The sequence below is a fragment of the Plectrocnemia conspersa genome, unplaced genomic scaffold, assembly GCF_051122295.1.
Source record: "Plectrocnemia conspersa isolate PC_06_02 unplaced genomic scaffold, ASM5112229v1 ptg000009l, whole genome shotgun sequence".
NCBI lineage: Eukaryota > Metazoa > Arthropoda > Insecta > Trichoptera > Polycentropodidae > Plectrocnemia > Plectrocnemia conspersa.
Genome location: NW_028277173.1, coordinates 28,413,204 through 28,440,485, shown reverse-complemented (window position 1 = coordinate 28,440,485; position 27,282 = coordinate 28,413,204). Strand labels below are relative to the sequence as shown.

At 27.3% G+C, this 27,282-nt stretch overlaps 1 long non-coding RNA gene across 2 annotated transcripts in view; it reads left to right on the top strand.

The window, feature by feature from the left end:
- Nucleotides 1–27,282, top strand: part of LOC148232512 (uncharacterized) — a 147,510-nt gene that overhangs the window by 79,873 nt on the left and 40,355 nt on the right. For both annotated transcript variants that reach the window (XR_015810736.1, XR_015810735.1), the window contains exon 3: nucleotides 20,769–20,817. This is a non-coding gene — a long non-coding RNA (uncharacterized LOC148232512). The remainder of the gene's footprint in view (nucleotides 1–20,768; nucleotides 20,818–27,282) is intronic.

Below are 27,282 nucleotides of genomic sequence, written 5' to 3'. Positions count from 1 at the left end.
GCAGCTGTACATTTAACGGATTTTAATCACTACTTATTCTCAAAACTATAGCTGCTGTATACTATTATAAAAAAGTTAAAATTTTAAATTTAATATTTAATCTGCAATTAAATGTATTATGAAAATTTTTGAGGAGCCTGCAAATTTCCTGAGAACAAACATGTTTCTTTAGGATACATCTTCTTTAATTTATATTATATGTAAACTCATTTTTGTAAAGTTGCTGTTTTTTTTGTTTCAAAATCTTTTAGCATACATTATTTTCCCTAAGTAAAATAATTGTACAATAAGTATATAATTATCTTATATCTAAACAAATTTTTTATGCTAAAAAAGAATAATTTTAGTAGCTACTTTAAATATATATATATATATATATATATATATATATATATATATATATATATATATATATATATATATATATATATATATATATATATATATATATATATATATATATCTTAAATTTTATTATAATATTTAGTTATATGCCATTTTTATGTAAATATATGTTATTATTTATTTAAATTTCAATTGAGTTAGGTGAGTTAGTAATAACTTATTTTGCGGTTACAATAATATTCATCACATAAACATATGTATATGTATTACTTAAACTTTACAAAGAATTAAAAAAAAATGATACTTAAATATTTAAATAACATTAAAAAAAAATTGTGAAATTGTAGCAAAAAATATAAAATTACTATAAAAATAATTTGTTATAAAATGTTTCAACTTTATTTTATTTAAAAAAATATCAATTTATTATATTTTTTTTTATTTATGCACATAATTCCGCATGGGTAAGAAATTATTCATTCTGCGGTTACAATTTGATACATTAAAATTATAAATTTAGCACTTAAAATACTTATTATTCAATTTTAAAAGAACAAGTAATAAAAATAAGAAGCAAGTTGAAAGAAAGCAAAAATTAAAATTATATAGGCATCTGATATAATAATTATTAATTTTAATTTTAATTTTATATGATAATTGCATGAATTCGTTAAAAAAATATTTATCATTTTTTTTGCAATTATTCCTGGTTAATTTTGATTAATCATTAAGGGTTTTAAATGAAATATATTTTAGAAAATTTGTGCCAAGCTTTATAATTTTTTTTAGGAATATGTTAATCATCGACAGAATTAATTTCATAATTATGTAACTGTTTCATACATTTAAATTTGGTATTTATAATCAATTTTCCCTGTAATTTTTTTTTAGTGAAAATTATTAGTTCATATTTTTGCAAAAGTTTTCATATACATATATATATATATATATATATATATATATATATATATATATATATATATATATATATATATATATATATATATATATATATATATATATATATATATATATATATATATATATATATATATATATATATATATATATATATATATATATATATATATATATATATATATATATATATATATATATATATATATATATATATATATATATATATATATATATATATATATATATATATATATATATATATATATATATATATATATATATATATATATATATATATATATATATATATATATATATATATATATATATATATATATATATATATATATATATATATATATATATATATATATATATATATATATATATATATATATATATATATATATATATATATATATATATATATATATATATATATATATATATATATATATATATATATATATATATATATATATATATATATATATATATATATATATATATATATATATATATATATATATATATATATATATATATATATATATATATATATATATATATATATATATATATATATATATATATATATATATATATATATATATATATATATATATATATATATATATATATATATATATATATATATATATATATATATATATATATATATATATATATATATATATATATATATATATATATATATATATATATATATATATATATATATATATATATATATATATATATATATATATATATATATATATATATATATATATATATATATATATATATATATATATATATATATATATACTTATACAATATTTATATACTTATTTATATACAGTAATGGTCAAATATAATTGAACTGTTTTTTAAATAAAATTATTATTTCAATAAAGAATGATAAGATGCATTGCTGGATATTAAGTTTGCTAGATATAGAGATTTACATCTAAATTTGAGTTAAAACAATTTATTTATTTATTACCGTGCGATAAAAAAATTGTTAAATTTGCCTTTCAATGCTCACACGATAGACATATATATATATATATATATATATATATATATATATATATATATATATATATATATATATATATATATATATATATATATATATATATATATATATATATATATATATATATATATATATATATATATATATATATGTCTATCGTGTGAGCATTGAAAGGCAAATTTAACAATTTTTTTATCGCACGGTAATAAATAAATAAATTGTTTTAACTCAAATTTAGATGTAAATCTCTATATCTAGCAAACTTAATATCCAGCAATGCATCTTATCATTCTTTATTGAAATAATAATTTTATTTAAAAAACAGTTCAATTATATTTGACCATTACTGTATATAAATAAGTATATAAATATTGTTTAATTAGCAACTATTTAATTAAACTACTAATCAAAAAAATAAAACAATAAATATAGTCATATATTTATAGTTTATTATCATTTAAGTACTTTTACACATTTTGTATGATTAAAAGTATCTAAAGTTGTGCTTAAATACATTTACTATGTTTTATATATCACTATTTTTAAATTGTATGATCTTAGAAATATTTTTTATCTATTATTTTTTTTGGTAAGTCATCACTATAAATGAGTTTTAATCTATCTACTCATATCTTTTTTCATATTATGATCATTGTGATAGTTTTCGTTATTCCATCGCATCTCTGTCTTTCCAACCATCAAGTAGATGATAATAATATAAAAAATGAATATATTATATAAAAAAGGAAAGGGTCGTGGTCCCATTTTTGTATTTGACATAGAAATCAGTCTATAAATGGACCTCTGCAAACATACGCTTTCCAGGGACAAATCAATACAGTTCGATTGGAGCAGTAATTTGTTTGCCCGGGGCGGATGTTTCAACAAAAGTGCAAAATCTACGTGGGAATGTTAAAAAAACACGGACCCCAAGGGATAGGATGCCTTTTGTGTAGTGATTATTTTTGAGGTTGAAACCTTAGCACGTGACAAGCAAGACGTGATTTTTTTCGATAATATGAAATAAGTTTATATTGACAGTGTATAAAGAAATAATAACACTACTTCGTATATACTTATTTTATATATAAAGTGTACTATAGAAGTTACCGAATTAAACAATATTATCACTGACTTTGGTTTTTCACTATATAAAAAGTAAGAATTAAAAAGGCAGTGATAATACTATTTGGTTTGGTAACTTACATGTTAAATCAAACGTCTATTATAGGTGTATTAGTTTTGTTTTTTAAAGTACCATTAAAGTAGATTTTCTTCAATAAATTATTATTTTTTTAAATAAAAAAATTACAATCTAGCTTACATTGCTAATAAGAAATATTTGTATAAAAGAAATAAATGATTTAAATTAAATTGCTGAAGTAAATGTAAGTTTGGCTCAACATAATTTCGTGGCTTAGTTCTTTTCAAACTGATGTTAAAACTTTAGCAGGTTCCCTGGTTTAACGAGCATGATTTTGCAATATTTAAAATCGAAGGTACGTTATTCAGGTGAAAGACTGCATTTATGTTATGTTATTTTAACGTTGATCAATTTATCAATTCCCGTGTTCAAGTCGTATCCAGGAGCTTTCTTCAGATTGATTTTCACGGTATTGTTCATTCATTTTCTTGAGCTGGTATTCTTTAATAAGTTTTCTGTCTGGTCCTACTTCATTTAAAGTTAATATTTTTGTTGAATATTCAGCAAAAGCGTTGGCTTTAGACTGGTTTTCTTAAACCAGTCTAAAGCCAACAAGCCTAAAGGTGGTGGTGCTTGAACTATGGATCTCTTAATACATTTTGTTGCTATCCCTACGGTTACATTTAATTAAAAATATTACAATTATACTATTAACATCAATGGCTATTGTATTATTAAAAAAAAATATATTATACGCATTATATGTATTATACACCCGGTATACGAATCACATATATGAAATATACAATTCATATATTCAAACTTTTCTTATTTGAAATGCGCCAAGAAGCGAGCCATTGTTTACGATATTCAACTGGAATTAGATCACGGAAGGGCATAAATCATTAAAAAACATTATATTTCATCGGAAACTCGGCGTTATACAACGTAAAACGTGACCTTTCGCCGAAAAGTGGAAAGCGCTCCGTGATAAATTCGCACCCCTTCCCGGCGCAATTTGTTGTTCTCCGAGGGGTATGTGTGTTTTTATTTTACTTCTTTATTTTCGCGTTCTTCTCTTTATAATACGATATCGAGAAATTCTCGAATCGAATGAAAGGGAGGATGGAATACGTGGATTTTTGCAAAGGAAGCGAGCGCCGGATGCCGGGACTCGCGTGACGCTGGACCGGAAATATGGGAAAATTACGTTTAGAGACGACGGAGACTTTTGGAATTATTGATATCGGATATATTGGAGGTATTCGATAACTTTGATAATATAAATTCTCTCTGGATAAACCTTAATAATATTCCTGGAATAAAATATCTCTCAATTAATTAAATTTCGCATTCCCAATTTATTTAGCTAAAAATTAGAAATAAATATTTAAAAAATTTTCATACTATGTTTTATATTGTAATTTTTACATTAGTAGTAGATATATTCATAAAATAAAAAAAATACGTTTTAATATAATATTATTTTAACTGAAAATTATGCTTTTTAAATTTTATATTAAAATTTGATAAACATAAATAAACTTTTTTATTGTATTGTATTATCAAAAAAATAAATTGTTAAAATACACAAAAAGAAAAGTAGAGGGAAAAAATTGAATGAACAAGGTATATAAAATCATTAAATGTGGATTATTAGGAAGCTATAAGCTATACTTTTACAATTTATTATAATTTAAATGTCATTCTAACGACTATTAAAATAAACAAAAATATGTCTCGAAAGTATAACCACACAATATTTCACACAATAGAAGAGAGATCCCATGACTAATCTATTCCGTCGATAATCAAAAATATTTCATGAACCACCTAATAGCATTTTAAATAACAAAAAAAACGCAATTTTCTCTGGAATTTACAATTTGAGCATATATTTTCATATTTTAATAATAAATTTTACTTCTGTAGTTTTTTTTAGCATTTCATTACTTTGCAGATTAATTACTTTCAAATAAAGGCTAAGTAAAAGTTTCTCAAATGTAAAATCTTATAGATTTAAAAAAAATGTAATTGTACTCTAAAAATGATTACTTACTGATGGTATTTTTACTTACCCCTTTAATTATACAAAATATTTGATATTTCACAAAGTGGACTTGTAATAATTTGCTATGGATTAGCAAGGGCGTTAAGAGTCGTCAAAGGAGATTTTAATTATAGGCTTATTTTATTTATTAAAAAATTGTGTTCTAATAAAAAAAGTGGTACTTCTCGGAGTGCATAGTCTGATAATGACGATGTATATTTTTTGTATTAAAAAAAAATCAATCGCTCACCTGAATTAAAAAATATTTATAAAAATTAACTATACTTAAGCCATAGAACTGCTTTATAGTAAAGCAGAATATTTGGTTTTTAATTCTGATAAAAATTCATGGAGCTGATGAGGGTTTAGTTTACAGGAGCAAATAAGTTTTCCGGCAAAACAACTGGTGCAATAAATCATGATAAATTAGGATGTTTTCCACAAGGTACCTGTTAGTGAATATTACAATTAATAATCAGAGGCTTTAAATATCTTGCATTTTAACAAGCCTCATATTTTTTACAACTTAGCTTTTACCTGTTCCGCGGGTATTTTCACCACCATAGTTTTGTCAGCATTTTAGTATATTTCACTTAACATAATTTCAACCTTATTTTAAATATTTTTGTCTGTAGTTGTTCCATATAGACTATTCATGGAAACTAATTTTTCAGTCACTTTAAACATAGCATTGACGTTTCGAAAAAACAATCTGTTGCAAACGAGATACTTACTAAGTAACTGGTATTTTTGACAAAATATTCGTTATTTTGCAAACTTGTTATAATTTGGCATAAGATGCCTTGGGAAAATCTGGTTCTATTGAATGAGGTAAAAACCATTTACTATTTAATTGTCTATTGATGTTACTCACAATGTGCTCAAACTTTCTAGCAACTGTTCTCGCCAAAAACTGATAATTTTTCCCGGGCACTTCTCTGTGGCTGCAACAATCAAACATGACCGAATTATTTCACTGTCAGTAAATGGCTTTCTTTTATTAATTAATAAATGAGCTATATGTGAACCGACTTTATTTTTAGCCTTATTTTATTTTTTTATTTTCATAAAAAATCTTCTTTAACTTTCTAACATATACATTTTAATTTGTTTCATGAGATTTTTAAAATATTTCAAATTTTCTTTAAATAAAAAAAAATATTTTATTCGAGTCGTTTTTAAAGGAACTAAATCACCGTTTCTATGTAGCAGATTTGTCACATTTGCGATGTAAAATGATGAAATTAAAGCAACACCCAAAGGGTGTGTGTGTTTGCGTGGATTTAAACCAAAGTTTTGGCTTTTATCGCACACACCACTGTGTGTTTTATTATATTTTCGCGGAAGTTTTCCACCGAGCCGTTAAGTCTAACCGCGAAATATCTTCAAGTTGAGCGCGCGAGAGATCAAAACGAGCGTCCTGGGACGACAATTATACAAGTCGTTAAAATTATACAAGAACGTTAGATGTGTAAAAAAATATTTCTCCAGTTGTCGGACAAATATTATTTTAGGATAAATAATGAGCTGCAATTTTTAATAAGTCGTAAAAAATAGTCGTCGATTCGCAATTTTCTTCTCACGCCATTAAAAAATTGCTATGGTAATTTGCATTCCTAACAGGCTTCGCTGGCGTGGCGCAGATTGAGACGTGATTGCCTCAAAAAACGAAAAAACCCAGGTTAATCCCGTCATCCGATAAGCATTCATAAAATAAGAGACCCTATCTGGCGCAGCTTTTTTTTGTACAAAGTATTATATATTTTTGTATTATACAAAGCGTAATAAAATATGTATACATCATTTTAAACAGATTATTCCGACAGAAAGGTATAAATTGTACATTTTCTGAATACAATATTTGTTTTTTATACAAGATAAAATTTCGGAGATGTTTCATTGGTTTTTACTAATAAGTTATCGATATAACTTTTAATTGCTCTTTTTAATTGAAATAACATAAAAATATTTTCTTTCTCTCTAAATTTATTTAATTATTTTAACGACAGTCTTAAATACTTCTAAAAAATCATTTTCTAACCTCAGCAATAGTGGCTTAAAATCTGATCCGCAAACCATTATTCAGCTCTACAGTTAGCTATTTTAAAATTGTATTGCCAAAGTACTTTTTAAACTTTCGGTTCTGGTTTATATTAAATTTACATTACAACGAAAATTTATATTAAAATCGATATCATTACGTTTAAGATAATGACAGTTTCTGTTAAGATTCCTATAATAATAATATATGTATACATACCCACATCAATTTTATTAAAAAAATTTATCGTCCTTGACCCTTAAGCGCTTCTGAAACTTCAATTTTTGTCTACAAATATTTGAACCGCCTACGTCCCTTTGTTTGTCATCCCGCCCGAAAGCTCTTTAATTAAAAGCGATAACTCCAGAAAGGGATGCTCGTCCTTTCTCGTCCTTGAAAAATGCAAATTAGCCACAGCCTTTCTCGTTCGATTCTATATCGCTTACGGAGAGATTAAACTTTACGACTAAGGCACGCTTAATCAAAACTCGCGCCTTATCCGCCCCAAATGAAGCCCATTTAAAGGGCTTCATCATCGTCATTAGTCGGCGATATTGGGTTCTGACTTTGTCGGCTTCTCATCGCGGTTTTATTTCCTTCTTAAAAATGGAGAAAGCGCGTTTTGCGCAATAAAACCGTACGATTATTGCGCAATGAGCAGTTTAACCTTTTCTGTTATGTGCCGTGCGGCGTAAATGACTCGGGGTTGTTTAGCTGTTATGGCTTTCATTATAATGTACAATAAAACCTTACAGAAATAAGTGAATAATCAATACTTTACTACATTTCTAAAACAAGCTGTTGACGCTTACAACTAGAAAAGTACTTGTACTCTAACTAAGTTATCTACTCTCAAACTATCTGTATTAATTCTTAGGTTTCAAACCTAATAAAATATTTTTATGCGATTAAAACCAATTGATTGATTTTTTTATTTAATATTTTTTTAATATCTAATTGTTTTTTTATACCTGTGGTCTCAACAAATTTGCGCACTTTGACTTGTCGATCACTCAAGACCATAACGTGAATTTTGTCGATCACTTCTGGCGTAGTCACCACAAGCGGACTTTCCAAACGATGTTTATTACTTATGGATGTACGTCCACGATTAAACTTATTCACCCAATTAAAACCAGTTTTATTTCTTTTGATGTTCTGCCTTTCAAATGAAAGTGTTTAATCACTACACGAAATTCGTTTCTTTTCATTGTTCAAAAATAACAAAGATTGTTTGTTTCAATTGATTGTGAAAATTAAAGGATGCGATAAAAATAGCTGACAAATTGAGAACAGTCTACTGATAGATGCTACTGTTTTGAAACAAATTTGTTTTGATAATACTAGTGCCATCTCTTAGATTTTCTAATGATTTATTGATCTACTCTCGTATAAATACTCAAACATTCATCTTTAATATTTATTGAACATCCAACCATTCTAATCTTTCAATCATACTTCTACAACTAGTAAATCTATCCATGTTTAAAATTTCCAAGTTTAAACATAGCATCGAGATCGCAACGGAGCAATTCACATCCTGAACAACTATACTCAGCGTCTTATTTGTATGTTTAATTTAAATCGCGATTGATATTTTTAAATATATTGCAACCCTTCCGCCTGGTCTTGAGAGACGGTCCCTCCGGAGATAAGCAAAGTTAGAGATATAAATTTTAATGTATAAGTTCAGATAAGTTTCGTTGACTACGATAATAATAATTTCGTACTCACTAATGATTAGTACTAATTTAATAGTTTTATATCTAATTTTACAAGAATTCTACGTCAAAATTTTAGTTTCTTATTAAGAATAAAATATTCAAGTATTCAATGATTATCAGGACGATTTTAATTTTATAAGGGCACTTGCCAACCCTGACATTTTGGAGCTTGATTAGCATTCTGCGAAAATCTGCAGTACACAGTGTGATAAGCGTTTTTTTAAACGTTGATTCTTATATTTTTATAACTTCGGCTTCTTGATCAATTGCAGGTATTTTTTTTGACGCAGAAAATCTTTATATATTTTTTTTTTATTTAAATATGTTTTTTAATGCAAAGGTGTTAAAAAACGATTCATTATGATAATAAAATATAGTATTGACTATTTAAGTGTAAATATAATTTTTAATATAAAATAAATTATGATTTTGCGGCAAAATCTTGTACGTTGTAATTTAGCACTTACAGCGCAATAAATAGCAAACGCTTTTCGCAACGTCAAGAAAAAGGTTACACTGCCGAACGTGCCTCTATATATTATACCCAGTAACATTCGTAGGTCCCACTCTTCTTAACGATCGATCGAAGCCCTCTCGAATTGGGGTTTAGGCGTAAACAAAAAGTTTTCCTTCAACTCAAACACACCTACGTCCGTAGCTATACTACACCACCTTCGAAAACCTTTCAGTTGCTGAAAAACCGATTACCGACGCTTCCACTTCTTTTACCGCATGACAATCTAAAACAATTTTCAGCGGCGCCTTTCTTCCTATGATCGATGGGAAACTTCCACAGTTTTTCCACCTGCAAACGTCTAAGCGGCGGGAAATCTAATTTATGGAGAAGTTCCCAATTTCATTCGCGGAGTCCGTTGATCAATCATTGTTAAGCCGTTTTGTGCGCGATGGGTATATTTATGGAAAGGGTTGACCTTCGCGTGACCTTGCCGTTTTGTACGGAACGATTTATAGGGGTGCTTTTGTAATTTTTTATGTTTATTTGAATAACCATCGTAGGAAATTTCAAGAGACACTTAGCAGGTGTTTTGAATCATTTTTGTACGCCTAGATTTCCCCTGGGATGCTTAGCGAAAAACTGTTGCTTTTATTATATTTATAAACACATATTAATGCTCATACTGAAAATAGTATAACCACCATCAACTTGGGATTGGGTTTCGACATGTTTTAATTATCCGATTGATTAAATAACTTAATCCATTTCACTGAAAAAAAATATAAGGCTTCTCCAAAGCTCGCCTTTGTAAAACTGTAACAATACCATGGTACAACTGGCTTCCTTCCATAGGATATTAAAACCACAATTCAGCGTAATCTTATTTAATACTGTAAAAGGTAATACATTAAACTAAATATATATTTTTATAAGAAAGTGCAAAAGTTTCTGGCTTAATTATATTGAAGATTTTTTATGTGGATTAGATTTATTACTTGTTTTTGACCGGGATAGATTTTAACTCTTACTTAACTTATTATTCTTACTGACATACCGCAGTAGCACGTAATCGGTCTTTAGTGCCTCGCTGTTCACTTTCTTTAGCACGTAATGCAGTAACATATAATCGTCTTTAATAAATAAAAGTTGAATGTCGAAAGTTTAAAATATCATAGATGACTTAAAAATAGCAGCTAAAATGACATGTGCAAATTTTTAACTATTTGGGAGCAGTTCTTGTGACATATAGAGACTCGTGAATTTTTTGTTTTATAGTTTAGATTGCTAGACTTTGACGTTTTAATTTAAATTATGGTTTTAGTATAGATAATATATCTTTACTAATATTGTTTTTAAGAATAATTCAAAATATAGAGAGTAGCAATTTTTTATTTTAGCTTTATAAATAAAAGTAAAAAAACATTGGACTACCTATTTAATGTTTTATTTATCTATTTAGATAAAAATGTCATTATTGTCGTATAATTTAAATAGTTTTAAGAACATTGATATTATTTTTATGCTTTTAGGTAATAAATACATTTCAAGTCCCTCTATTGTTACTTATATCTCATCAACATATGTCGGTATTCCTATGCACATTCATCAATCCTAAACTTATTTTAAATAACTTTTTAGGTTTAAATGCTAATATTTGGTTCTAAAATAATCTTCAATTATTTATAGTATATTGCTTTTCCCCAGCATTTTTCAATTTTATTTTTCTAGTTTGATCTTTGTAGATTTTACTGTCTCGAATAAAACAACAATTATTAAATTTGACTTTAAAACGTTGTTTAATAAAAAATATTTTGTCTTAATTATCGCAAAAAATTTGTTTTTTTATGTATTACTACTTTTTCAGACCACAAACGATTATTAAATATGCGATATAATATCACAGACCAAAAAAAATTTGACCTATACATGTGACTTATTCGCTTAACCTCACACCTTTGTTTTTTAAGGGAATATCGAAAAGGACATCAAAACTTTTATAAACTTTATATCAGCAATCTGTTATCGTAAATAAATTGAAACACTTGTTGATCCTTGAAAATTAGTTATAGAACAAGGGGAAGTTATATATCGGATTAGCAATTCTTCGTAAGTTATTTTTACTCCTTTATCCCTTAATGGACAATATATTAAAATGAATTATAACATCTTGATATTTTAAAATAACACTATCAGATCACTTAATTTAGAAATATGTAAATAGTATAAGTATTTGAAAGCAGAACCATTGAATTTGTTATAATCTATATTTACGTAAGATATATATTATGTTATTAAATAAATATTTAGATAGTGAAAAAATAGCAATAGTAAATAGGAACAATATAAAAGTATATTAATAATTATTTATACGTTTTTTAAATGTGAAAAAGAGAGGCTAGTATTATTTGCTATAATTGTACTATATTACTTATGAAAAATCGTTTTCAAAAAATTTATTTATTTTTTATGTTGGTAGCTTAAATAATTATTTGTATAATAAAATATATAAAATATAATAATAAAGACGCCTTATATTTTTAACATATTTGAGGGCGTGCAAGTGCAGGTTCTTATGAAAGCTGTCAATATGGGTCGGCCGGCAAGATATAATGTACTTGCTGATCGACCAGTTGTATAGTTGTGAGCGATCGAATGTCGAATTCGAAAATATTTTAATGCGTTTTGGACAGCCTATTCATACTACTAATATATTTTGTTTTATTGTAACACTACTATATTTTGACTTATTGATAATGCATTCAAATTAGCAATTCTTTGTTCGTTGATTTATATTTCTAATCTTGTTCTGCATAATAATTGTTTACAAATTATTTACACCTGCAAGCGTAAATATTATTTGTGAGTCCTTATAGTGTCTTCCGAAATGCGTGAGTCTCTCTGTTATCTGATCTCTGCTGATCAACTCGTTGCACTGGTCGATTGCTACTATTGTATTAAGACGTTTTTAATTAGTAGTTTATTTAATTCTCATTATTACCAACGGATGCATTGTTAAGCACTGTTTAAACATACACATTTTAAAATTAAGCATAAGTATGTGTCCTAGGTGACCCTTTATAAGCGAAACCATTGTGTTCGTTTCCGCTATATAATGCTAATGGTTTTCAAAAGTCTACATGGCCATTATAAATGAAATAGTTTTTGTTTGGTTTTGTACTTTTTTAGTAAAATTCTTCTCGTTTTGTGTTGATGTTGGTTTAATCGACAACAAAGCTACAAATAGACACTGTGAATTATTTTCTCCATTACTCCGTAGGATGTTGGTTTTCTTACACTACTCTCTGTGAGGTTGAAAAACTTCTTTCTTTAATTATTGCGCCAATGATAAATTTTGAATTCCTTCAATGGATTCTAATGATTTTATTGAGTCACGAATGCCATTAGAATTCGTTAAGGCATTAAATAATCTGCGAATAATTTCTTAACAAGTGCATTGATATGTTATCAACGCAAGAATTTTATACCTCAAATGTAGCAATTTTATTTTATGAAAAAAAATATATTAAATAAATAATACCGTATGAGTTCCGAAATACGACGGAGGGCAACGTTGCTCAGGCACAATGAGGTCATTGACCGAGAAAGAGAGAGTCAAACTCTTAAACGTGTGAAAATATTTTGGGTAGGTTTCTTCTGGACCGATTTTCTTTTACAATACTTTAAAAACAAAGGTTTGAACTTTTCTAATTTTCTCATCGAACCCTTCAAATCTCACGTGCCTCAGCTTTCCCCCGTATTCCTGGCACGCAAAGAAGGCAATACACGGACGTCTTGGAATAAAGGGGAATAAATAAAAAGGCAATTGGTCGTGAAGCGGACGTGGCATGGGAATAGGGAATAGGACCACCGTATGTGGCCGCTTTTGCCACCTCTTTCTAAGTGGATCAACTCTCGTGGATCCGACACGAAATTTCTCTTTATTGTTTTTCTCGAATTTCCTCCGCAGACGCGCTATTGATAAACGATTTCTTTTCAAAGGTTACAAAAACGCTTACTGGGTCGTATATATGTTGAATTGTGGTAGGGGTAATTAGATTTTTATGTTAGGAATAAGTATAAAAAGTAACAACTAACATATATTTGTTTGTATTTGTTTGTATTTGTTTTATTTGTGTTATTTTATTCGGAGGGTGGAATATAATTTTGCTTGTAAATAATAATAATTATGTACCGAAAAAATATTTATAAATTACACGGAACAAATTAAAAATATATTATTGAATTTATATTAATTGCGAAAATTTATCGTTTAGGTATTTCAGAATTAATGGAAAATATAAATCAGCACTTTTCCTTATAAGCGTAATTCGGGGATGCTGCGTTTGATATTTATATCGGCAAAATTCTGCATTAAACCGTTGTTTTGGGTTTTTATGTGAGTGCCTTGAAACTGTTTTTAAAACCATCATCTTGGATACGTCTAATAGTTTGTTTACGACTACGATAAATAAATAAATTAGCTACAATTACGGATGGTCGCGATAAAGCAATACTTATCCCTCAATTTACAAGGTACTCGTTTTACACGGTTATGAAAAAAACTTTTTTTAAATACTCCAAAGCAAATATATTTGGTTTCTCACGTGTAGCGTGGCGATGTACAAATAGCTACTTCCATGTATTGCACTTGATCTACATATGGAACCTCTTTCACTGCCTTTGCAGTCTGGTTTGAATTTGCTTTTTCGTGTCGTTTAAGATTTTGGTCGTTTTCAAGTGAATACTATTTGATCATCCTATGGAAAATTTTGTTTTATGCCTCGATTTATGCGATGTTTCATGGAAATAATAAAAATAGTTTATATATAAAATTTTAATTTTTTAAAATAAAAGCAATACATAAAAATTATTTACATTAATTTAGTGTAAAGCTAAAGTCTCATGAAAATAATGATTTTTTTAAACTTTAAAAATATTTATAAAATATTAAATACTAATCGAGATAAATCGAAAAACCTTTAATTAAATATAATGTCTTTATACCACGAATCGAGGTATTTTATCTTTGCGCTAAAAATCTTGTTGAATAGTTTTATAAAATGCAATAAAATTAATTAAATATTTATTAATGTAGATTAAATTAAGTTCTATTTGCTTATTACATTCACGTCAAATTAATCACTTTGAATGTTCTAAAGAACTATAAGAATTTTTGATATTGTAGCATTTTTGCTTAGGCAGATATAACACAAACCAGGAATTTAATAATAAATATTTCTCAATCAAACAGATTGCGTTGAATATAGACTTTTAAAGCAGATTGTAATTCATAATAAGATAAAATACCAGGTAAATTCCTTCATAAAGTATACATTACGCCTTTGTGAATATACCTATGTATATATTTTATAGGGGAAAACGATATGCTTTAAGGGCTCAAATTTATTTTTAAATACTCGTAGGTTTATTGATAGGCAAGTAAAATCAGGCGTTTTTATAAAGGTTAAAATTAAATTAAAAATTGGGCAAACCGAAGCAGAATACTTATTTATCCATAAGAAAAAGTTTATCTTTCAAATTTTAATAAGCTTATTACTTGTATAACTGCTACTGTTTCTGATTATTTTACTTTATCTGCAGATTCATTAAATAAAAATAATGGACACTCTAGCAGAGCTTTAAATTAAATTAATTAGTAAATTGAATCATTATTAAATAACCAATGCACACTAAGGACCTCAATAAATAATTGATCTCGTCCTTAAAAACGAAGAGCAAGATAAATATAGTAGCGAACTTTACCAAATTAGTTAAAAAAATAAAAAAAGATATTCCAAAATTGATAAATACCTTCTAAATTGAGCTTATCAATAATTTACAAATAAATAATTCAATATAAAAAAGCAACAATATGTGTTAAAAGCACAACGATTGAAAAACTATGAAGGTGAATGAGAAAGATAACTAGTTCAGAGCCAGAGCCTTTGCTGCACATTTAACAAAAAAAAAATCTAATGAAGAAAAAACATTACATTAAGAAAATGAATATACAATATCGTGAACAACCGTTAGGAAATTCAGTAAACGATTAAAAATGAAATCAATTCAAAGAAAGCTTCTTGATACGACTTGCCTACGGGACGTGTACTTAAAGAGCTACCACGAAAAGCTAACGTTAAAATAACACATCATAAAAGCAGCCTTCTGACTGAATTACGTACCTTTACTATGCAAAATTTGAGAGGTGATAATATTCCTGAAGGCAAGCTAACAAATTGAAGTTTACCTTACATAATAATTTCACTGCTGCCAGTGTATTCAGAGCTGTTTGAAAAAATTCTCCCTAAAATACAAATGCTTGTAAATAATGGAAAAATATATTTACTGAATACTAGTTTTTGTCGGAATCACTTAATAATTGAACATATATGCATAGAATAACGATCATGATATAAAAGGCAATACAATTAATGAAAATCTTAGAGATTCTCAGTTGTTTGACAAGGTGAAGCGCGCAGGCGCGTACGGTGAGATATTTTCTTTTTCGCTCGCTCGCGTGTTAAGTAACGAGAGTGAGTGAGAGATAAGTGCGTGCTTTACATACGTTCCGTACGTCCTTATCTCCCACTCTCTCTTGTCACTTAACATGCGAGCGAATGAAAAGAAATTTTAAAGTTTTAAAATAAAATTTCAAGATTTATTCAAAATATTTTTTTCAACCTTTTAAATATATATTATTTTATTATGAATTGCCAATATAACTAGTTTATTTTAGATTTTAAATATGTTTAGTTATTAAAAAAAATATTAGTACAATGAAAACTTTTTGTACTTATTAATTATTAAAATATATAATGCTGAGTCGAAAAATCCTGTACTTAAAAATATCAATTAAAATATTTTTTAGCAAAAATAGATCTCTTCCTTTTTATATTGTAAATCACACAAAAACACAGTAGTTTAATTGTGTAATTTCAACCATTAAATTTATAAATAGGGTAAAAAAATCAAAACGAAGCAAAAAAATATTTAAAACCCTAAATGTTAAGGGTCCGTTATTCGCACACTCGCTAGCTTCGGCTAGAAAAAAAATAATATTACATTATTTTCCAATGAAACGGTTCTCGGTTTTTTAAAAAACATATATTTCGCGTTTTTACAAATACATTTTTTATTTAAATATAATTATTAAGATTTTTTAAATATTTGGTACCAACGTTTAGTGAAGCATATTCCGTAGACAGACGATGCCCATATTACTTTTAAGCAATATGGACATCGTCGTCTTTGTAGTTATTGTTTGCAATAAATAGAATGTATAGTGTAGCGACCACACACAGATGCCAATGCTTGAAATGGGCTTATTCTTAAAACTAAATGATCATCCATCAATAAGGAAACATGACAATAGCGTAAATGATGGACCACAAAAAGCCATTGTTACGACCAGAAAATCACATCAATAACACGAGTTTTGTTCTAACTGTAAATATTCACCGCCATTGAGAGAATATTTCTTTGTTATAATAAATCACTGGATCTATAAGATTCTCGTTGCAATGCGATAAGATCTTGGACAATGCCCATCAAGCAAATGTCGCTAACTAAAGGCGTATATCTATTTCGCCGTTCTAAGAACTTTGGATGACAATACCATAAATTATCTAGAAATTTACCTTATCACATTAATAAAGACTAAAAGGTTGCATCAATGTTAAGGCTGTTTTTTCCGTAACTTTAAAGATTTAACCAAAATATTGAAAAGAACCAAACCACACGAGTTAATACAATCATAAGTCATGTAATGCAGCAATTTTATTTTTATATAAAACTGTTTCTTATTAGCTGTGTAAAATATATTGTAAATTTTCAATAAACTAATCATAAACAATAGTGTTATATCTTATATATTTTTTTAGTTTTTATTCATGACATTTTATAAAAGAATATTAATATTAAATAATCGAACGCTCGGTTTTGGAATTCCAAATGTAAACTTAAATAGTGTTCGAGCCATATTTCAAGAAGCTCTGGTACCGAACCAAATATGCGATATATTTTCGAAATGCAGATTATAAATTCGCAATATTCCGATAACCCCGAGCGATTTTCCAATGGCGCGCCGATAATTCACGTAATTTTCCCTCGGAACTTTCCGCAAATTTTTCTTTCATTTCCGGACCGAGCTTCATTTCCGGGCCGGTTATTGACTTCCATAATTTTTGTCGTGGCCAATCGCAGACGGAATTGTGTCGCACGACAGGTGCACGGGACATTAATTGCCTTTTATTGCCCGTAATTTTTTTACATCCCACACCACATGGGTCGTAAATATAACGCATTGAAAAAGTTTCCTTTTCGCTCGGCCGTTTATTTATTTTGAGTGCGATTGGATATGTATTGGTTTATGTAGTATATATTGCGTTATAAATAAGGATTCTTGGGAGCGGACAGTGAAAGATAATATTTTTACAATAAACGTATAAAAACGTAGATATTGGTATAAATGGTTCACCGAAATAACTACGAAGCTGCAGGACTAAAAAATAATTATCTAATAATACATTTTTTTTGAATAAAAATATATTATTTACACGTGTATTTTTCGATTAAATAATTTATCTTTTATTGCTTGTTGAAACTTTTAGCTTAACTCAAAATTTATACTTTTTAATTGTCTTAACAAAAATTGAAAGGCTGATAATAATTGAGACAATGGGCAATAAAAACTGTTGCTAATTTTTAAAAACAATATGAAAAGAACCTTTTTGCATTATTAAAAAATTAAAATAGCTCTGAATCAGGAGGTTTTTAGATCACCAAAGCAAAGATAAAACCGCCGGCCGGTTAGAGTAATAGGAAATCGCAAAAAATCGTTTGTTATTCAATTAGTTTCAATCTTCTAAAAAAGTATGCATATTATCAGAAAGGTTTTTTATCTAAGTATCTTTTTTTATTACATAAACAAAAATAAGGCGAGATCGAGTGTTAAAAATTTGTATACAATTTGTTGTCATTCCCAGATGCCTATTTAAACCTTCCAAGAAGTATGCATATTAGGCATGAATCTGCTCTTACTTATGCAGCGCTATAAAAAAGGCAGTGGTTGTAAGCATTTTAAAAATATTCGTAAAAATTTAATTTTATATAAAAAAAAATGATTTATAAAATTTTTTGGAAATAATAATTTTCAATTTGACGTTTTTCTCGAGAAATTCTTGGGAAAAATCACTAGTAACGATTAACTGACATTTCTAAACGCGTATCAAGTAAGATATTTAACCACCTAATTGCTAGCGACTCATCGGTGCGTTTTTTGTTGATTATTTTTTTTACAAATGAACTTTTTGAAACAAATAAACGAATTATTCACAGTATATATCTTTTTAATTATTAAAGTTTATTGTAATCGCTTTATTTACTAGTAAATCAAGTATTTTATATTAATTTTTAGAAAGAGGTACTGACCCCTGAAGTGACTCACTAAAAAGTCGCTGGCGTTTAAAGAGTTCAGTAATTTACACGAGTGCTTTTCTTGAGTTCTTGTCGCTGTTTTTTATGTACAGTTCTTAATCTCATTTTCATTTAGTCCTGAATATATAATAAAACCATAAAATAATATGCATTACAAACCCAACGTTTGTTTGAGTTTACCGTAAATATAACCTCAGATTTAACCGTAAAACAACACACGTTTTTAATTCATTTTTACCAACTTATACATTTTTTGTGCAAATATATTCCTTTTGGTCGAAAGCAGGCAATTTGCTTGGGCAATAATAGAGGCTCGACCGAAAAATGGGGATTTCGTATTCGGATCGCGTGCCTCGGTGAAAATGGCTCACCTATTGAACGAGATCTAATTTTATACAAATTTATTTAATGTCTTTCTCGTGCTGTAAAAAGAGCCGCATCCCTTTGTTTTCAAAGTCGGGATTAAAATGAGGTTTTGATCATTCGTTAATCTTATACGCATCGATCCATTTCCATTACTTTAAATTAAACATATAAATAGCAGTATTATCATACGACGTAATTGAGAAGTCACTCTACTGAAATGTGAGATAAAGTATTAAAAAATTCTGTATCGCATGTTATATGTATTATATTTGTATGGCAGAATCACGTGTTACGTAACATCACATCTTAAATTTACATAATCGTCTATATTTAGACGTTATAAATTCGCAGCTTCCTCCTCCTCGGTCCATTAATTATTCTTCTCGCCTTCTTAGTTTCTCACACTTTCCCCGTTTCGGATGGGGGTTAAAGTTAACGAGTGGAATCGTGCCAAGTGTTCCAAGGCCGTTAACTCTCACTTTTAACCCTATTCATTTTAGTTACCGATCCTTCTCGCTAATCACCATGTATCGCATTATGTGCGTTGTGTTATAATATGAACAAATAATAAATCTCGAGGATGTATAATCAGCCGCTCGAGTTTCGCTATACGATCTCGTTAAATTGAGAAATATGTAAGGTAAATTGCAGCGTAGGCAATACATCTAGTTAAAATGTTTGCTATAAATCAACTCTGATAATTAGCAAATTTGTATATTATGATGATGATGGTTTATATATATTTAATAAAAATATTCGTTTCCCGAAATCTTTAATTTTAATTTTAAGTTCAAAGCGCAGATTTGAATGATCTATTTATGTAAAATGTATGACAGTTTATCATTGTCCGATTGATAGCATTTCAAAGTTTTAAAGAAGCCGTTTGAGTCACATTTAAAGTTCTCGGAAAACTTTTCTCACTAAAGAGAGATGAAAAATTAATTTCCAAGAAAAATTTTCACCGAAAGCGCTCGGATAATTAGTCGGAAAGTTTCGTATCTAAAATCGGGGCTGATAATAATAACCTCCCACCCTTTTATCATTGCGACTCGGTCTCCCTTTTGTCGGAGCCCTTAATGAATTAATTCGACGTTGTATGGGAAAAGTTTTCGGAATCGGCCCAGGAAACAATTGTACCTCGCCATTGTTGCGCGAAATACGCTTTAACACGTTGGCTGTTGCGATTTTTTTGTATAGTATATGATTAATTATTTATTTTATCTTTTGTATTTTTTTGCAGGTTTTTACCGCAGCAAAGTTACGGGCTTACAAAAGGTTCTTCGACTCATGTGAGTACAATACTTTTACATCTTTTTTATTATAAAAAATATTACATATAAGATAACTGATAAATGACTAATTATGGTTATTCATTTATAAATATTATCAAATAAATAAATTACTAAATTCATACCATCTGTATGTACAGGGGTTATCTATAATATATCGTATATATGTTGCCAATTCTTTTTTAAATACTCATTTAGACTATAGTTTTCTGACTTTTATTGAGTCATATTATTGTTGACATTAATGCATTTTATTGCATGTGTCAATATTTCACTTTGTTTGTGTCAGGTTCATCAATTAAACCACTCTTGTAGGAATTAACCCATGCTATTAAAAAAAACATGAAATGGCTAGATTAACTTGTGATATCATAAAAAACGGGACACCACCGTGAGAAACATTTGTACAGTTAAAGTCGTAAAGTACGTTCTATACTCTGGAAAGAATAACACGTGTATTTAGAATTATTTTTTTTGTACTACATTATAAATTATCACTTTTTTATTATTAATATTTTTGCAATTAGATGTGCGTATTTTATTTTAATATTCTAAAATTAAAATTTATACTCGTTTTAGTAATATTTTAAATGAGATATAAATATTATAAATCTTTTATTTTTATGGTATTTTGCCAATGATTTAAAAATGAGCTAATCCCTTTAATTTTTAAAGCTTGTGAAATTGTCGAGGTCTTTATAGTAGATATTACTCTCAATACGAAATTTTGTATTTCGAAGATATGAGACTAAATGTTCAAGAGGGTGATAATCTGTAGAATGAATGTCAAGGGAATATGAGAGATTAGGCAAAATTTCCATTCTTAAGTCATTGAATTTTGCAACAGTTATTAGTTAAGTATAAGTTCTCGCATTATGATGACGCTATACCGCTTTAAGTCTGTGCACTAAAAACGAATGGTTAATGGTCAATTTTATATGCATGGTTTCAATTTCTCTACATTATTAATTCCCTAAAAATACCACTTTATTTTTAAAACTATTGTTCTGGTCTCTTCTGATTATCGTAAATAATCTATTTCTTATAGTGATTTCTTTCAATAATGGTTTCTCATTGTTTTTTAAGAAGTAATGAAAAATAGACTCGCCTAACTATTGATGAATAATTCAAATAAAATACTATACTTTCGCTATAATTTTTTACACATTGTCCTGATTACGATTAGGATCTGGATTAAAATCCATTTATTTGTTCCTCAAAAATGTTTTCATATTGTTTCTGGGAACTAATTAAAAACATGATTAAAAACGTTGCTATTTTTGCCTTTTGTTCAGTTCATGCAGTATTTTTCTAATATTTTTTTTTACCTTTTCTGAGCATTTATTTAGCTGGCTTAATGTCTGCAGCGAGTGTCTAAATAGTTGTTTCTTATTTAATCAACTACGAATTAATTTTTAAGGTTAATATCACAAAAATAATTAAAACCAACGTACTACAGTCCACATAAAATATAAATTTGGGATTTAGCGAGGGTACTGTTAGTCAGAAAACTGTAAGGCGTTTTTTAGAGAAATTTCATACTGAAGAATATTACGCTTATAAATAATCCAGGTGGAAGTCTTTCATCTTATATTGATTTAAAAACAATAAAAATAAAAGATCTATTCAGATACTTTTAGTAGACTTAAATTTTCTCCTGCATTTTTTCACAGCATCTAAATGTCAATTAAAAATGAAAAAAATAATATAAAAATTGGTAAAGCATGACTAATCAAATAGCAAAAATTGCAAAGTTTTGAAGTCTGTTCTTCATTAGTTTTTTGAAACAATCAGGAACCATTCTTAATTGAATAATAAACGTTGTCACAAAAATATTTTTTTACAGGGGAGAGTAAAAATAAATTTTCGTTTTTGATTATTAGAAAATACTTTATTAAATACGTTTTTAATATAAACATTAAATATTGAAACATAATAAATTTATATTACAAATAAAATATGATACACAAAAAGGTTATTGGACATTGATCGTTTTCGGTCATTATTTATATTGCCTGATTTTTCGATGAAACTGTATGTTTTAAATTTAATAATTTACAATTTTCTCATATTTACCGCTTAATATAATATAATATTTATATATAATACATGCATGCATACATTAAAAATATTTTTTAAACTAATTAAAAACGTGTGTTTTTAATTTGTTTCACACATGATAAACGATTTTCACTGCTTTAAATATTATTATTACTTAAACACATGCAATCACTTCTAATATTGGAATATTCTTACCCATGTGATTAATATGATAACTTACTTTGATATTTGCTATTCTAATTTGCTTTCGTTTACTTTTATTTAAATGCGTATTTTGGCTTATTGGATATAATAATCAAATAACTTTTTATTATAAAATGTAAGGTGTTGAAAAATCACAGCCGAATCACTCAAATAACGCTTTAAAACTAATCAGAGATTATTTGTACATGTTGCACATTTTTTCTTCCTTTTTTGAGTAATGTAATTAGTTAGTAGTTCATTGATATTTATTAAAAGGAAATTTTGTTTATGTAACAGAAAGACGATATGCACGCACAGACTAAAAAATATTTGTATGCACGTGATGCTCTAGCTCTTGTGTTTTTGCGGCGCTTTTCTAATATGAGGTGCTCAATCTTTCAGGGTAGAAAACGGGTTGACAGTTTCTATATATATGTATGTGACCAGCTCGCATTTAAAAAAACGAGCAATATAGACATTTTTTAATAAACTTATTAATATTCACTCGAATGGTGAGAAAAAATATTTTATTGATTACTTTAACTCTTTTGAATTTTTATGAAGAAGACATACATATATTATCATTCAAAATTTTTGATTAATACATGCATTGTTAAGTCAGTTTAATGTGAAGAACATTGGTAGTTCTTTATACAAAAAAATTGAGACAATGCCGGTCTTACGATTTTTTTTCTTAACTTAGAGACACTTTAAATAAAAATTTTGAAAAAAGTGAACATTGAAATTTTTTATATAAGGTCTTTAATTAAGATTATTATTTCTAGCTATAATAAATGTATTTTTTCTTGTAATCAAAAGAGATCGGGATAATAGTTAGATAGCATAGAAGCTACAAAACATGCCATAAAAGAAAATTATTCATTGATAGATTCTAAAAACAGGCAATGTTATTATAATACATCATATTAAAAGGAAATCAACTATAAACAGACTTAAAGCAGTACTTCTCCATGACAATGCGAAAACTTTTACGTTACTAATTATTGTTGCAAAATAAACAAATTTGGATAGGAAATTTTGCCTCATCCTATATATTTCTCTGATCTTTCTTTTACAGATTATCATATTTTTAAATATTGAGACTTATTACTTCAAAATACAAGATTCAATAATATTAGAAATGCTTAAGACGACTTCACAACTTATAAAAATATTTTTTTATAAACAATGGATTGATAAAAAATAGTGTTTTAAACCTCACTAAAAATCATCTTAATACTATATCTGAAACAACTTTATTTTCATTACTTTATAATTATTTTTGCGCTAATTTAACTATATATAGCCTGTACTCAGTTTACGAATAACTACCATTACTTCTGCTAGTTTAAATTGGTAATGGTGATTTGAAGATTTTTAAAGGCTGTTTTAGTTATATTATAATATTAATCGGGTATATATTATATCTTTGTACTAATATATTAATGTCATACCAGCCGATATGTTAATTCTGTTACATAAGAAACTGGTGACGTCATCGTCCATCGCAAAACTTTTCCAACTTCCTCGAACTACGCCGAGACAACGGAAGCGGAAATAAGCGACGAAACTTAGTCGATTAATAGCGACGGTCTACTCTCGAGAAATATGGAGGGTTGCAATGGCAATATCGCGATAAAATAAATTTAAAAACATAAAGCACCACATTAACAATTGTGAGATAGAATAAAATAATGTATGTAACGAGAAAGAGTCGGTCTTTTGCGTATAGTATGTTTACTCTGTGAACGTGTTTGTTCGCCTCTTGTGTGATTTACCATTTTTATTTCTCGCGAGATAGAATTTTTCCCCATTGTACGTCGAATTCAATGCGAATTCACGGAGATTTAGAACAGCCTCCGCAGTCGTGGAAAAATTCTTGATAAGGTCGAAATAAAACAGGCGCTTTCGGGTGTATGCGCTTCCACTATATGCATTTTGTTCAACTCATTACTGGTATGTACTCGAGTGGAATATACTGATATTATATAACGTGTGAAATAAAATATTTTTATTTCGATAAATCAATATTTGATTAGCTTTATGACTGGAAGTTAAACACATTAAAATATATATATTGAGCTCTTAATAAATGTTAAACACGGACAATAAATTAAGAAAAAGTTACCTAATTAACAACTCATATTTAATATATGTATGAGTAAAAATGTTACCTAAAGTATTTATTAACTCACTAAAGAGCACAACCAACTGACTTTTTAACTAACTATGTCAATAAAAAATAATTCAAAAATACATATATTAATTTGTTAATTGAGATTATCTACTACCAACAAAAATAAAAATAAATTGCTTTTGAGTGGTACCTAATTATACATACTTTATTGCAAAAAAGGTCAATTAACTTACCAAAGAGCACAAAAATCTGACTTTTTAACTAACTATGGATTGTTTTCATCTGTAAACTCACAGTCATTTATAATATTTTTATTTTAATATTTCATTTTAAGACCTTAGCGACCCCAATTACGGTTTCACACACGTAAATGCACAAAACATACTTTTGCAAAGACTTCCTCAAACTTTCCAGACACCACAGAATTTTCACAGCCTGCGGCTATGCAATCGTCGGTACGTGTTATAAATGTACTATAATATGGTTAATTCAACTTTGATACATTTTTATAACACATGCTTGTGCAAAAGCAAATTGTGTATTTTACGCTTTTCCATGGTAAACACAATTAAGGAAGCGCCGGTAGAAACGTCCACAACATACAAGATTTAATATTTAACGAAGGATAATGAGTAGCACAATTCGGATGAAAATAATTAAATAGTAGTGAGTTATTAATTTATAAACTCAATTGATGATGTGAGTTTTTTAAATCATACATGACTCGCTCTTTATAGTTAGGAATAGATTTTAAATTATTTTTTGATTACCCTGATATTTTAAGATCAAAAAATATTGATTTAAATATAATCGTATCTTCTGCCTATATTTTCCTTTCAAATTTTACGTAAGAAATTTGTGAGAATATACGTAATACATATTGATAATTTTCCATTATGTATCTAGAGAGCTAGATATTTTATTTATGCCAGATATTTAGTTTGTTTCTCAAAATTATTATTTTGTAAAATCTCTACAATATATTTGTGTTTATTATATTTATTGAATAAATTTACATAATGAAGTACTATAACAACATTTGTTCCTTGTTGAATCTTTTTCGTAGAATAAATGCCAGAAAATTAGCCAGAAAAATTTGTTGGGAAAAGTTTTTTATGGCATGATTGATTTTTATGTTTGCATGAAAAATTAATAAACTTATACGGTCCGATGAAAATTTAAATTAATTTCCTAATGCAGAAAAAGGTATGGATATATTATTTTCATTGACTTTTCTCATGAAAATGTGTAATAAAATATTTGATAAATGCAAATTAAATAATTAGGCCGAGAAGGGTGAAAAGTTTCCTCACATCTAGTATATTTTTAGTATACATATTATGGTTTCACAAAAACTAGCGTATTAAATACAACTTGATTAAAAGTTAACTCCTGTTTTATTTAAAGCTGGAAATTATAGACAAATCATACATAAAAATAATAAATTAGTGCTTCATTCCAATCTGTAATATCTATGGTGTTTTAATGTGAGTCAGTCAGGCCTACGGACTCATAGCAAAAATATATTTATAAAAAAATTAAAGTTCCTTTAGCACCTTTAATACATACAATAAATAAAAGAAGCGGAACATTGCTTTCAAAAGCGCCCACCTTCTAGGTCGTACTTTAACAATTAATATTATTATTCAAAGGGACAAACAATCTCGAATCAATCTCGGAAATATTTTTTAAAATATATCATTTTAGTAAAATCATATCAAAATACATTTTCACCAGTAGATATATATTTTTACCAGTAAAAATATAAATTATTTCGTAGGTGCTAGTACAATTATATAGGTTAAACTTTTCTATATGTATTAATATATATATTTACATACTTATCATTATTTATTTACATCCGATGTTTAAACGGTGCAGTGAATGTGTATTTTTTAGCAAAGTAATATTTTCATTAGTAAAAGTCCAAATATATTTTCACCAGTAGATATATATTTCTACTAGCAAAAATATAATTTAACTGATATGTAGCTCTAAAATGTTTATGAAGCTCAATTTGCCCATTGCGAAACGTTCATTTGCTGTTCAAACCCAAACCTAATCTAATGAAAGTTCTATTCTTA